This window comes from Bufo bufo, chromosome 3 (assembly GCF_905171765.1).
Source record: "Bufo bufo chromosome 3, aBufBuf1.1, whole genome shotgun sequence".
Lineage (NCBI taxonomy): Eukaryota > Metazoa > Chordata > Amphibia > Anura > Bufonidae > Bufo > Bufo bufo.
This window is the reverse complement of record NC_053391.1, coordinates 180,289,162-180,303,741: the sequence shown is the minus strand read 5'-3', so window position 1 is coordinate 180,303,741 and position 14,580 is coordinate 180,289,162.

Genomic DNA, 14,580 nt, shown 5'->3' with positions numbered 1-14,580 from the left:
TATGGGAAGGGGGGAGAGGAGCACTATGGGGGCACTGTATAGGGGTATTTTATATTGGCACATTATGGGGGCACTATGGGGACATTAGCTCAACTGGGGGCATTACAAGGGGGTATTTTTTGCACTGTCACATTATAAGGAGAATTATTTCTACTGGGGGGCATTATGGTGGGCTTTATTACTCCCCCATGGTATGAGTTCCTTAGTAGCAGCACCAGCCTCTCCCTGCTCTGCTATCCCTCTGCCCCTCCAAATCCTTATTATGAAATCTTTCTCATTAGGATAAAACACAACATCAGCTCCGCCGAGCCCCCAGTCAAAGTGTGGAAGTGGTGTCCGAGATCCCCAAGGGCAAAGCAATTGTAAGTTTTTATGTGAAATATGTTTGTTTTACACATACAGTACAGACCAAAAGTTTGGACACACCTTCTCATTCAAAGAGTTTTCTTTATTTTCATGACTATGAAGGCATCAAAACTATGAATTAACACATGTGGAATTATATACATAACAAACAAGTGTGAAACAACTGAAAATATGTCATATTCTAGGTTCTTCAAAGTAGCCACCTTTTGCTTTGATTACTGCTTTGCACACTCTTGGCATTCTCTTGATGAGCTTCAAGAGGTAGTCACCTGAAATGGTCTTCCAACAGTCTTGAAGGAGTTCCCAGAGATGCTTAGCACTTGTTGGCCCTTTTGCCTTCACTCTGCGGTCCAGCTCACCCCAAACCATCTCGATTGGGTTCAGGTCCGGTGACTGTGGAGGCCAGGTCATCTGGCGCAGCACCCCATCACTCTCCTTCATGGTCAAATAGCCCTTACTTTCAAAGTTTTCCCAATTTTTCGGCTGACTGACTGACCTTCATTTGTTAAAGTAATGATGGCCACTCGTTTTTCTTTACTTAGCTGCTTTTTTCTTGCCATAATACAAATTCTAACAGTCTATTAAGTAGGACTATCAGCTGTGTATCCACCTGACTTCTCCTCAATGCAACTGATGGTCCCAACCCCATTTATAAGGCAAGAAAGCCCACTTATTAAACCTGACAGGGCACACCTGTGAAGTGAAAACCATTTCAGGGGACTACCTCTTGAAGCTCATCAAGAGAATGCCAAGAGTGTGCAAAGCAGTAATCAAAGCAAAAGGTGGCTACGTTGAAGAACCTAGAATATGACATATTTTCAGTTGTTTCACACGTGTTTGTTATGTATATAATTCCACATGTGTTAATTCATAGTTTTGATGCCTTCAGTGTGAATCTACAATTTTCATAGTCATGAAAATAAAGAAAACTCTTTAAATGAGAAGGTGTGTCCAAACTTTTGGTCTGTACTGTATATTAAGAAAAACACAAATGCAATAGTACTCTGCAACCAGCACTCCGCCCTGCCTCCATGCTGGATGTTGAATGAGGCATTGGTGTACATTTTGGCCAAAGCGTAATAAGCCACTCACCACGTCAAGGTGTTTTTCTTTGTATATGTATTTCGCCATAGTGATGTGCACCTGCATATAGGGTTGTGCTGACTGAATCCCCCACATTTTTTCTTTGTAGTATATATTGGAGGCGGGGCGATCTCCATGCAGTCATGCACACCTGACCAGTTAATCTGCCCTGGAGGCTGGTTTTAAAGTCAGTATAAAACTGAGTCTACTTCTACAGGGCCTACCAGTAGCCATTTGGCTCCAGGAGAAGTATATAGTGGGCTCAGCATGCATGTTGGTACTTGCATCCCTGGATCCGATGAAAGCTGCAACGGCACCGGACGGGGTTAAAAGCAGAGTGTGCCTGGCGTTCATGCTGTACCTGCGCTCCCTGGACTTTGTGTGGCTGTCATGGCCCATAAACAGGTAGGAACTAGTGTTAGGGACCACTCATAGAGGCGACCTTGACATGGTGAGTGGCTTATTACGCTTTGGCCAAAATGTACACCAATGCCTCATTCAACATCCAGCATAGAGGCAGGGCGGAGTGCTGGTTGCAGAGTGCTATTGCATTTGTGTTTTTCTTTGTATATGTATTTTGCCATAGCGATGTGCACCTGCATATAGGGTTGTGCTGACTGAATCCCCCACATTTTTTTCTCTGTACTGTATATTATACAAAATGTCATCCAGACCAAAAAATCCCTTTAGGGGTCCCAACAAAAAAGTTTAATGTATATAAAACGAATTCTTTAATTGTACCTTTAAAATTAAACCTACAGACGACAGATCATGAACAATTAAAACTATCAGGGACTGGCAATATGTCACTTGTAGTCTTGGAATTGCTCCCAGCAATTCCAAGACTACAAGTGACATATTGCCAGTCCCTGATAGTTTTAATTGTTCATGATCTGTCGTGTGTAGGTTTAATTTTAAAGGTACAATTAAAGAATTCGTTTTATATACATTAAACTTTTTTGTTGGGACCCCTAAAGGGATTTTTTGGTCTGGATGACCTTTTGTATAATAAGTGAATTTTCATCCCGAGGGCTCCAACCTAGGGCTCATTTTGTTGTTTATACACATATAGCATACACTGTGCCACACAATATACAGTATACCTCTACACTGTGTAGTCTGTTCTATAAGCACCATTGTTTTGTGGCGGCGGACAGAAAATAATCTGGAAGTGCCCCTCCTGAAACCAGGCTCTGGATCCGCCATTGGACACAGCTCGCAGTTGGTCTCTTACATCAGGCCGGCCTGAGATTGTGCGAAAAACTATTTGTTACAAAGATTGTTTTTCTCTTTGTGTATGTTTAGGTGAACCGGGGGGGGGGCACAAGATTAGCTCGCACAGGGCGCTTGAACATCTAATCCCCCATCTACAGTCGTGGCCAAAAGTTTTGAGAATGACACAAATATTAGTTTTCACAAAGTTAGCTGCTAAACTGCTTTTAGATCTTTGTTTCAGTTGTTTCTGTGATGTAGTGAAATATAATTACACACACTTCATACGTTTCAAAGGCTTTTATCGACAATTACATGACATTTATGCAAAGAGTCTGTATTTGCAGTGTTGGGCCTTCTTTTTTAGGACCTCTGCAATTGGACTGGGCATGCTCTCAATCAACTTCTGGGCCAATTCCTGACTGATAGCAACCCATTCTTTCATAATCACTTCTTGGAGTTTGTCAGAATTAGTGGGTTTTTGTTTGTCCACCCGCCTCTTGAGGATTGACCACAAGTTCTCAACGGGATTAAGATCCGGGGAGTTTCCAGGCCATGGACCCAAAATGTAAACGTTTTGGTCCACGAGCCACTTAGTTATCACTTTTGCCTTATGGCACGGTGCTCCTTCGTGCTGGAAAATGCATTGTTCTTCACCAAACTGTTGTTGGAAGAAGTTGTTGTTGGAGGGTGTTTTGGTACCATTCTTTATTCATGGCTGTGTTTTGGGGCAAAATTGTGAGTGAGCCCACTCCCTTGGATGAGAAGCAACCCCACACATGAATGGTCTCAGGATGCTTTACTGTTGGCATGACACAGGACTGATGGTAGCGCTCACCTTTTCTTCTCCGGACAAGCCTTTTTCCAGATGCCCCAAACAATCGTAAAGAGGCTTCATCGGAGAATATGGCTTTGCCCCAGTCCTCAGCAGTCCATTCACCATACTTTCTGCAGAAGATCAATCTGTCCCTGATGTTTTTTTTGGAGAGAAGTGGCTTCTTTGCTGCCCTTCTTGACACCAGGCCATCTTCCAAAAGTCTTCGCCTCACTGTGCGTGCAAATGCGTTCACACCTGCCTGCTGCAATTCCTGAGCAAGCTCTGCACTGGTGGCACTCCGATCCCGCAGCTGAATCCTCTTTAGGAGACGATCCTGGCGCTTGCTGGACTTTCTTGGACGCCCTGAAGCCTTCTTAACAAGAATTGAACCTCTTTCCTTGAAGTTCTTGATGATCCTATAAATTGTTGATTGAGGTGCAATCTTAGTAGCCACAATATCCTTGCCTGTGAAGCCATTTTTATGCAACGCAATGATGGCTGCACGCGTTTCTTTGCAGGTCACCATGGTTAACAATGGAAGAACAATGATTTTAAGCATCACCCTCCTTTTACATGTCAAGTCTGCCATTTTAACCCAATCAGCCTGACATAATGATCTCCAGGCTTGTGCTCGTCAACATTCTCACCTGAGTTAACAAGACGATTACTGAAATGATCTCAGCAGGTCCTTTAATGACAGCAATGAAATGCAGTGGAAAGGTTTTTTGGGATTAAGTTAATTTTCATGGCAAAGAAGGACTATGCAATTCATCTGATCACTCTTCATAACATTCTGGAGTATATGCAAATTGCTATTATAAAAACTTAAGCAGCAACTTTTCCAATTTCCAATATTTATGTAATTCTCAAAACTTTTGGCCACAACTGTACAGTAGTGTGCCCCTATACAGTAGTTATGCCCTCTCCACAGTAGCATGCCCCCATGTCAGTAGTTATGTCCGATTAGTGCTCCCAAACAGTAGTTATGTCCCATTAGTACCCAACTGTAGTTATGACCACTAAATGCCCCCACATAGCAGAATGTCCCCTTAGTGCTCCCACACATTAGAATGCCCCCTTATTCCCCCTAAACAGTAGTTATGCCCCATTAGTCCTCCATCACAGTAGTACTCCCCCATAATGCCACAACACATTAGTGCTTATTGCCCCCACAAAATAAAATGCTGTTAGTGACCCCGCACAGTAGTTATGCCCCCTTAGTTCCATGCCAGATGGTCCCCAAACAGCATGCTGGCTCCACAGATGGACTGTCTGCAAACTGCAGCCCTGGAAGTCTTCTGGAATGGTAAATGGACCCTAAACAACTGGAGCAGAGGTGTGGGCATAAGTTGGGAGGCGGAGGTAACAAACACAGATAGGTGAGACACTGCTGTTAACTGTTAAAGTGAATGTGCTGATGTTGGCCCTAGTCTAATGATCTGTCTCAGGGGAACAGTATTGAAACATTGGCCACCTATGATGAGTGTATGGCCCACTGTTTCATCAGGCAGTGTGTCCCACTGGGAATCTGCCCATTAGGGAGATTTCCAGTCTGGGCCTGAGCCCTAATGGACAACAAACATTCATTATGGCCCGGCCATGCCTGGGCACACACAGTAATCATTAATACTGTGTCTGTGTACTGTGGGCAATGTAGCAGCTGCTATGGCTGCTGTGGCAGTAGTTCCGCCTCTGGCTGTGTGTACTAACATGTATGTTATTTGCAGACTAAACAGTTTCACGTTAGAGAAATATGTGTGTAAAATGTTACAGTTCAGTGAGCAGATAACACGCAGATTGTCTACAGAGACCATAGTACATGCCGTGTCCTCATATTCTGATTCTTAGATGCACCAGAAGATGGCAGCACAAGATCGAGGAGAAAAAGTGTGTCTAATAGTCTAAATACGGTTAAATTGTTAAAGTAGTCTTTTTCTTGCACAATGTGAATCCCAAATTGTCGTGTATAGGCAGCATAAAGTACTGGAAGTCCTAGTTACGTTACATTGTCGAGAGATCAGCTGGCCCCACCACCCTGGTTTAGAGTCCTTGCTGAGCAGGTCTAGAGGAAGGATGTGTTTGTATGAGCTGCTCACAACTAGGCCTAGTCCAGGGAACCATCATCCCTGAGGCTGACAGCTGAGAACTACAAATAAAGGCTGTGCTGAGTAAGGTTAACGCATGTGTTTTGCTGGAGTAAGGTTAACGCATGTGTTTGGCACCCACCACACTTCTGAGACTGGACATCTGGATCTTAGCTCTGTACCCCCGCAGATCGGGCATTGCAGAACGTGTAATAAGAATAGAATTGTACACCTGTGGCTATTTGGGAAGATTACAAAGTGTACTTAGAGAGGACTCAGGGAGGATTGCTACCATCATTGCCACCTTAGAATACAACCTTAGGGAGAGACTTGCTGCAATATATACCTGTGACTTCCATCTGAACAACTCCTATCATCTGGTCAGTAAAGAAAAAACTTTATTAATTATAATCAAATTGGCCTGGTCATTGACTCCACCATCTACCCTGTGGCCACTGACATTAGAAAGAGGTGTTAGTTACTGACCTTAACCCTCTCAGCCCCACGCAATTTTCCATCTTTGTGTTTTTGACAAATCTGCTACTTTGATTTTTTTTTTCCGGTTACGGTGTTCACCGTACGGAATAAATAAGTTTATATCAGACATTTTGGAACGATCTGATGCAAATGATCTTTATTTTTTATTGTTTATTTTTATTATGGGGAAAAGGGCTGATTTTAATTCTTATATATTTTTAAAAAAATAATTTTTCAAAACTTTTTTTTAACCCCCTTTTCCCAGGGGATCTACATTAGATCACTTCTCCTATACACTACTGTGATTTAATACAGGAAATTCAGTATATTTCTATGGTGCGCTGCCACCTGCAGGCATCCATAATATACCTATACCACCCACAAATTGCTTCCTCGATCTCAGCTCGGGGAAGCCGTTCGGGCCCTGGGAGTGCAGCGATCTCTGGGAAGGCCACTTCAGATGCCGTGGTCACAATTGACCATGTTATCGAAGGGGTTAAATGTCTGAAACTATGGCTCCTGCTCTGATCTGGTGCCATCTTTAAAGTGCTGACATCCACCGTACATGTACGACAGATGTCATGAATGGGTTAAGAATAGGGATGGCCCCTTTAGAGTGGTTGTACAGGATTAGAAAAACATGGCTGCTTTCTTTCAAAACAGCGCTACATTGTTAACAGGTTCTGTGTAGTATAAACTGAACGGGTTGAACTGCAGTATCAGGCACAGCCCATGGACAAGAGTGGTGGTGTTTATAGGGAAAACAAGAGGACCCTTTTGGTTTTTAAGTGCTGGAGAAGTATATGCCAGAATACTCAGCCATCCAAAAGACAGGAGTGTACAACACAGAGAACCTTTGAATGATGTGGCACGGCAAGCAGGATGTGTACTCGTGAAACTATGTAATTAGCTTGACTGAGAAGAGTTCTCATACTAGTGACTGACACTAATGACAAGGTTACCACTACAATTATGATCCAAACAAATCATTTTTGCAAGTATAATTGTATCCTGTCTTACCAGAAGTCATAATTAGTTTACACAGTGCAGTTAGTTGCACAAATACAGACGTAGCCAAATTGGTCATTTAGAAAGAAAGCCAAAATAAGTCTGTCTTCAGTTTTGACTATGCTAAACTGCTGACAGTGCTAGGTAGGGACTGGAGAGAGCAGAACAAACATAAGTTCTGTGGAACTTAGTTATCAGGAGTAGTGTGAATATGAGCTTTTATTCTGCCAGGTTCTGCTCCTGCAGGTGCCCAGAAGGTGAAGCTTCAATGTGAAGTGCTTTCTGCATCGATCTGCTTCACAGCCCCGCCTTTCTGTTCTGGGTGTCAGCTATAGAAGTCTCCTGTTGGATGCTACAGCTGTCAGTCAGAGCAGAGGGAAGGGGCTGTGAAGCAGCTGAATGCAGATGGAACTTCACAGTGAAGCTCCATCTCCTGGGTACTTGCAATAAAAACCCTAGCAGAATAAAAGTTCATTTGTGCACTACTCCTGATAATAAAATCTCCAGAAAAGGTATGGTTGACCTGCTCCCTTTGGACCCTACCTAGCATTTTCAGCAGTTTAGCATGGTAAAAACTGCTGATAGACTCAATTCAAAACTGCAAGAGACAACAGGAAGGGCAGCTATATTGGTTGTTTCTTAGAATTAGCTTCTTAGAACCTGACCCTAAGCTTGAAGCAATTTGTATTTTCTGTCAATTTTGCAAAAATGACTACCTCAACTTAAAGAGTACCTGTTCAGGGGAATTATAGAATAACTTGACATGTTTATGTACTAAGCAGCACTATATCTCACCTGAGCTAATGGTTGGAGACTAGCTGTTATGATGTCTCTCATACACTGCGCACAGAGAGGAGACCATGCTCCTCTTTCTCATAAACAGAGAAGCAGCAGCATCATGGAAGACATCATAGAGAAGTACTGAGCAGTGTAGCTGTACATCCAGTAAATGTGAGAGAGAAAAACACTTACTATTAGCTGCAGCAGCATGTCTGTGTGTTTCTCTCTCTGCTTTTCTCGCATTCAATTCCTCTTCCCCTCTCCATAGACTTCTATGGGACCCAAACTCAAAAAGTGATGGCATATTCATCATTTTCCTAGATGGAAAACTCCCTTTGACAGAAAATATCTAATTAATTAAAAACAAACAAAAGAATTCTCATTGCTCCAACTTCTGATTTAATAATGTCTTTTTTATATTTAATTTATTTAAATTAGCTTTTGGTTATATGCTACCACAGGAAACTTAGAAGCCTTGTTTAAAGAAAACCTGTGAACAGGATCAAACCAGGTATACTGCCTCGTAGGATAGATCCTGCTGATTAAAATGCTAACAATGGCCAGTATTGGAAGGCTGTGGAGCTTAGATGTAGGCTCTGCCTCTCATTGCACTTATTTCCATAATACATAAGAGTCTTTTTTCCCGGAATGTCGCAATTGATTTTCACAAGACATGTATCATTTTATTCTGCAGGATCAATCCTAACTTAAAAGAGCTGTCCCATAAAAAATATTCTGCAGTTTTTAAACATGCAATTAAAATTTCGGTATAGCCAGTGAGCTATTCAATAAAATGTATCTGTACAGTGCCACCTGCTGTTTGGAGAGGGATGTGAGTAGAATGGAGCCTGAGAAGATAGGGTGTGTGGAAACACGAACCAGCACAATGAGGATTATCCCAACTTACCCACCCCCTGTATATGATCCTATAGGGGTAACATATTCATCACCAATTTCAGATGAAACAGATGATTCTATTATCGCTACTATACTATGTACCACTGTATGCAAAATGTTGATGGACTTTCTTGCTTTATGTACCTTCCCTTTTATGAAAATATTTGATGGTTTCTCTTTGACTGGAGTCAAAGTGCATGCTCAGGTAAAATCCCCTAGTGTATGCACTGTGTCTCTTGCACACCCTCGTAACTTATTTCTTGAAGAATCCTCAGCATTCAAGAAAGGAAACTGGAAATGGCCCATGACTTGGTTTTATGTGTGGCGCTGCTGGCAGCTGGACAGTGGCTTATTTTGTGTGCAATATTATCATAAGCAAATTGAGAAAACTAAATTGCCATTCATTCATAGAAAGCAGAGTTTCTATACAACTGCGCATAGTATATCATTAGTATCCTGAGCGTTGTATGTATTGGAGAAGCATATTCATGAAAGCTAAATCATATGCAGCTGAGCAAATGTTTCAGCTCTCTGCACATTGCTTTACTGATTAAACAGTAACTCTTTGCACTTAACCTAGTGCAGGGCCTAGGGGAAGTGCATTTGCAGTGAGCCCCTAAGGAGCTGGTTCAGAGGATGGGAGTGGCAATGGCCCTGGTGAGATGATGTCTCACAGTCTACTTCCTCAGGCCGTTGCTCCCTGGTGATCGATGCAGTGGAAAATTGGTTTGAAGAATCAGACCAGAAGTAAAAGTATAAAAGTCTCTCTTTACTTGGTGCAAAATATAACTTGAGGCACACTGAATTGTGGTTCAATAGAATAATTTATAAAACTAACAAAACTGGCCTGAACAAAAATGATGGTACCCTTAACTTAATATTTTGTTGCACAACCTTTTGAAGCAATCATTGCAAAGCCTTTTTCACATAGTCAGTGTTTGGTCAGTGATTTTCATCAGTGACAGGAGTGGATCCTCCACCAAGATAAGGTATAATGGAAGCATTTGCAGCTCTTGTGAGTTTTTGACCCGCATCTGGTTTTGACCAAAAACTGATGTGTGAATAAGGCCTAATCAAGAGCTTTCTGTAACTATCAATAAGATTTATGCACCTGTCCACAGGTATTTAGGCCAACTCCTCCTGAGCAAACTTCTCCAGCTGTCTCAGGTTTGAAGGGTGCCTTCTCCAGACTGGATGTTTCAGCTCCATTCACAGATGTTCAATAGAATTTAGATCAGGGCTCATAGAAAGTCATTTCAGAATAGTTCAATGCTTTGCTCTTAGCAATTCTTGGATGTTTTCAGCTGTGTGTTTCAGGTCATTATCCTGTTGGAGGACCAGTGACTGAGACCAGGCTTTCTGACACCGAGCAGCAGATTTCGCTCCTGAATATCTTCATAGTCCTGAGATTTAATTGTTCCCTGCAAAGATTCAAGACAGGAGTCTCCTCCATGTTTCACAGTAGGTACAATCTTTTCTTTGTATGCTTCATTTTTGTGTCTGTGCTCCAGTATTGTGACATTCACCCAGAAGCTTTGTGGCTTGTCAATATGCATTTTGGCAAATTCCAGTCTTGCTCTTTTATGATTTGCTTTCAACAGTGGCTTCCTCCTTGATTGCCTACCCTTAAGTCCACTTAGGATAAGACAGCGACAGATGGTGTGATGTGACACTGATCTACCTTGACCTTGGAGTCCACCTCTAATCTGGTTGGAAGTTGTTCTTGGCTCTTTGTTTAACATTCGTATTATTCGTCTCTTCAATTTGTCATCAATTTTCCTCTTGTGGCCACATCCAGGGAGGTTCTGTAGACCTTAAACTTCTGAATAATACGTGCAACTGTAGTAACAGGAACATCAACCTGTTTGGAGACGGCCTTATAGCCTTTACCCCTAACATGTCTATCATTTTCTTCTAATCTCCTGAGACAACTCTCTCCATAGCTTTCCTTGGTCCATGTACAGTGTGGTACACACCATGATACCAAACAGCACAGTGACTACTTTTCAGACTGACCGATTACAAGTTTGAAGACACCTATAATACTAATGACAGGAAACACCTTAGTTTAACATGTCCCTATGGTTAAATTATTTTCAATCTATTCTAGGGGTACCATTATTTTTGTCCAAGCCAGTTACATTAGTTTGTTTAAAATTATTCTGTTGAACCACAATTTAAAAGCAATATCTGATTTTCATTAACTGATTTTCAGTAATTCTTTTTTATTTATTATTATACTTTTGTCAGTTATTTCAGTAACCATTGTGGGTTTTGTGTATGTGTAAATTGAAAAGGAAATGATACATGGTTTTTTAAAATGTTTAATAAATAAAAATCTGCAAAGTGTGGTGTGTATTTGAATTCAGCATTCCTGAGTCAATACTTTGTAGGACCCACTTTTGCTGCAATTACAGCTACAAGTCTTTTGGGATATGTCTCTACCAGCTTTGCACATCTAAAGGCTGAAATTTTTGCCCTTTCTTCTTAATAGGAAAAATAGGTCAAGCTCAGTCAGATTGGATGGAGAGCGTCTGTGAACAGCAATTTTCTAGTCTTTCCACAGATTCTCAATGAGATTTAGGTCTGAACTTTGACTGGGCCATTCCAACACATAAATATGCTTTGATCTAAACTATTCCATTGTAGCTCTGGCTGTATGTTTAGAGTCATTGTCCTGCTAGAAGGTGACCCTCCGCACCAGTCTCAAGTCTTTTGCAGCCTCTACCAGTTTTTTTTATCCAGGATTGCCCTGTATTTAGCTCCATCTATCTTCCCATCAACTCTGGTCAGCTTCCCTGTCCCTGCTGAAGAAAAGGTGACGTGTTCAGGGTGATGTGCAGTGTTAGTTTTCTGCCACACATAGCATTTAGGCCCAAAAGTTCAACTTTGGTCTCATGTGACCACAGCAACTTCTTCCTCATGTTTGCTGTGTACTCTACATTGCTTTTGCCAAACTGCAAACAGGACTTCTTATGGCTTGCTTTCAAAAATGGCATTCTTCTTGCCAGTCTTCCTTAAAGGTCAGAAGTGTGAAGTATATTACTAAAAGCTATCCTGTGGACAGATACTCCCATCTGAGCTGTGGATTTATGCAGGTCCTCCCATAGTGACCATGGGCCTCGTGGCTGCTCCTCTAATTAGTGTTCTCCTTGCCAGGGCTGTCAGTTTAGTTGGATGACCATGTCTTGGAAGGTTTGCAGTTGTGCCATATTCCTTCCATTTTTGGATGATGGATTGAATAGTGCTCCATGAGATGTTCAGAGCTTAGGATATTTTTTTTTTATAACCTAACCCTACTTTACACTTCTCCACAACTTTATGCCTGACCGGTCTAGTGTGCTCCTTGGTTTTCATAATTCTGTTTGATCACAAATGTTCTCTAAAAAACCTCTGAGGCCTTCACAGAACAACGTCGTTATACTGAGAAAAATGACACAGGTGGACTCTATTTACTAATTAGGTGACTTCTGAAGACAATTGGTCACACTAGATTTTATTTAGGAGTAATAGAGTACAGGAGGCTGAATACAAATGCACGCCACACTTTTCAGATTTTTATTTATTAAAAATCTTAAAATCATGTATCATTTTCTTTTCACTTCAGACATACTTGCTACTTTATGTTGGTCTATAACATAAAATCCCAATAAAATACATTTACGTTTGTGGGTGTAACGTGAAGAAATTTGGAAAAGGTCAAGGGGTATAAATACTTTTTTCAAGGCACTGGACATATATGTTTAATGAAATACGCAATATTATTACGAGGTATTTACCTATTTTAAACCAGGATGACAATTTACAACGCATATTAGAACCGGGCATCCAAGTAGTGAGTAAACGAGCACCAACTATATCTACTGTTTTGTCTCCTAGCCTGTTTTTACAGAGATCAGGTCTGAGTGGGAACACATGGTTGGACATCACTGGCTTGTCACGACTGTGACTGATCCAGACAGGTCTGGGAGGAGAAGGTCGCAGCGACTTGCTACTCGCGATAGCTTGTGAGTTTGCTCCGTGGTTCAGGGTATGTCATCCAGGTTTTGCCTTGTGAACCTTTTTGTCCTGACTGGGAGTTTGTAGGCATCCTTCTCAGGTGAGTCCTGTCTGCCACTCCCAGATACTATATTAGTTTCAGTTTCACTTGCAGTCATTGCCAGATATAGTCCTTACTTCCAGTGCTACTCTGACCTTTGAAGGAGATCGTTTGATGGTGTTGCTGTGGAGCTCTTGCCCGGCGTGGACTGTCGTGTTTGGGATTGCCTTCTCTGCTCGTGACTGGATAAGTCTATCTCTGCTGTTGTTTGTTTGTTGCTGTCTTCCCCTGTTGTTTTCCTAGACGTGAGTGATGGTGACTAGCGCTCCCATCGGCTTTTCCCCAGTCCAGTCTTGTTAGGGCGACTGAGGGTTTAGGCATCCTGCTCGCCGCACGAGTTCACACCCCGTCTAGGGTATCAGGGCAGACAGGTGCCAGCTTAGGGTTAGTCAGGGGTGGCCATTCTATTTCCCATCCGTAGATAAGGGTCCCCCTTCCCCTCCGTCTGGTGCGACACGACCGCTGCTGGGATAGCGGTCGTGACATGGCTGCTATAAATGTGGACACAATATCTGTAAAACCTGTCGCTTTATAAAAGTAAGCAAAATGTTTAAATCTAGTGTTACAGGACAGGGGAAGAGTTCAAAATTAAATCGTATATTAACTGTAGCACAAGCAATGTGATTTACCTGGCCACATGTAGCAGCTGTGACGTTCAATATGTGGGTTGTACCTCTAAGAGCTTGAAAAAAGGAATGAGGAAACACATCTCGGCTATTTCAAACTTAAAAGTTGTGAATGTCTTTATGTTGTGTCGACACTTTAGAGACATACATGGATGGGATACAACAGACTTGAAAGTTATGGGCATTGAGAGGATTAGGAAACCAGTGAGAGGAGGGGATCTGAACAGATTGCTCTATAACTGAGAATCTCTTTGGATCTTCTTACTACACACTAGAATCCCAGAAGGTATATATAATAGACATGACCTCATCTTTGAATATTAATATTCCTTGTTGTAAGATGTTGTTTTTGCATGTAGTATTATATTTTATGACGACACTTGACACACCTTTGTCCCTGATTTAATTATTATTCAACACATGGAGAGGAAGGTGTGTCTCAAGTGAGTGAGGATTTTAAAACCAGTGAACTTAGCTACACATTATGGTCATGAGTAGGACAGATTGTCGAGAGTGCCTCTGGGGGTATTCCGTTGTGCATTCTGTCGGGGAGTTGCGTTGTGGTCCGTGGTGGCGGAGTCCATGGTGCAGTTCTGCTTTGGCCACCAGACGGAGCGTGAACGGATTTCGGAATATGAAATTCGCTTATCTCTAATCCTTATGTTTAAAAATGGCCCTTTGAACCACCCGTAGCTTTAGGATTAGGTTTCGATATGAAAGACCAGCTTATGACCCTCCATACTTTTTTTTTACCTATATTTGCTTGCATCTGAGGTGTTGTTACCACTTTTATCTTATGCAAATTCGAAATTATTGATATTGCAAAAAAAAAAAAGACAGATTGTCGAAACGCGTAGACCGCAACATACTCTGGTCAGCCTATGTAATTTTAAAAAGACTACAATAAAGAAATTTGATTTTATCCATACAGTTGCAAGAAAAAGTATGTGAACCCTTTGGAATGATATGGATTTCTGAACAAATTGGTCATAAAATGTGATCTGATCTTCATCTAAGTCACAACAATAGACAATCACAGTCTGCTTAAACTAATAACACACAAAGAATTAAATGTTACCATGTTTTTATTAAACACATCATGTAAACATTCACAGTGCAGGTGGAAAAGGT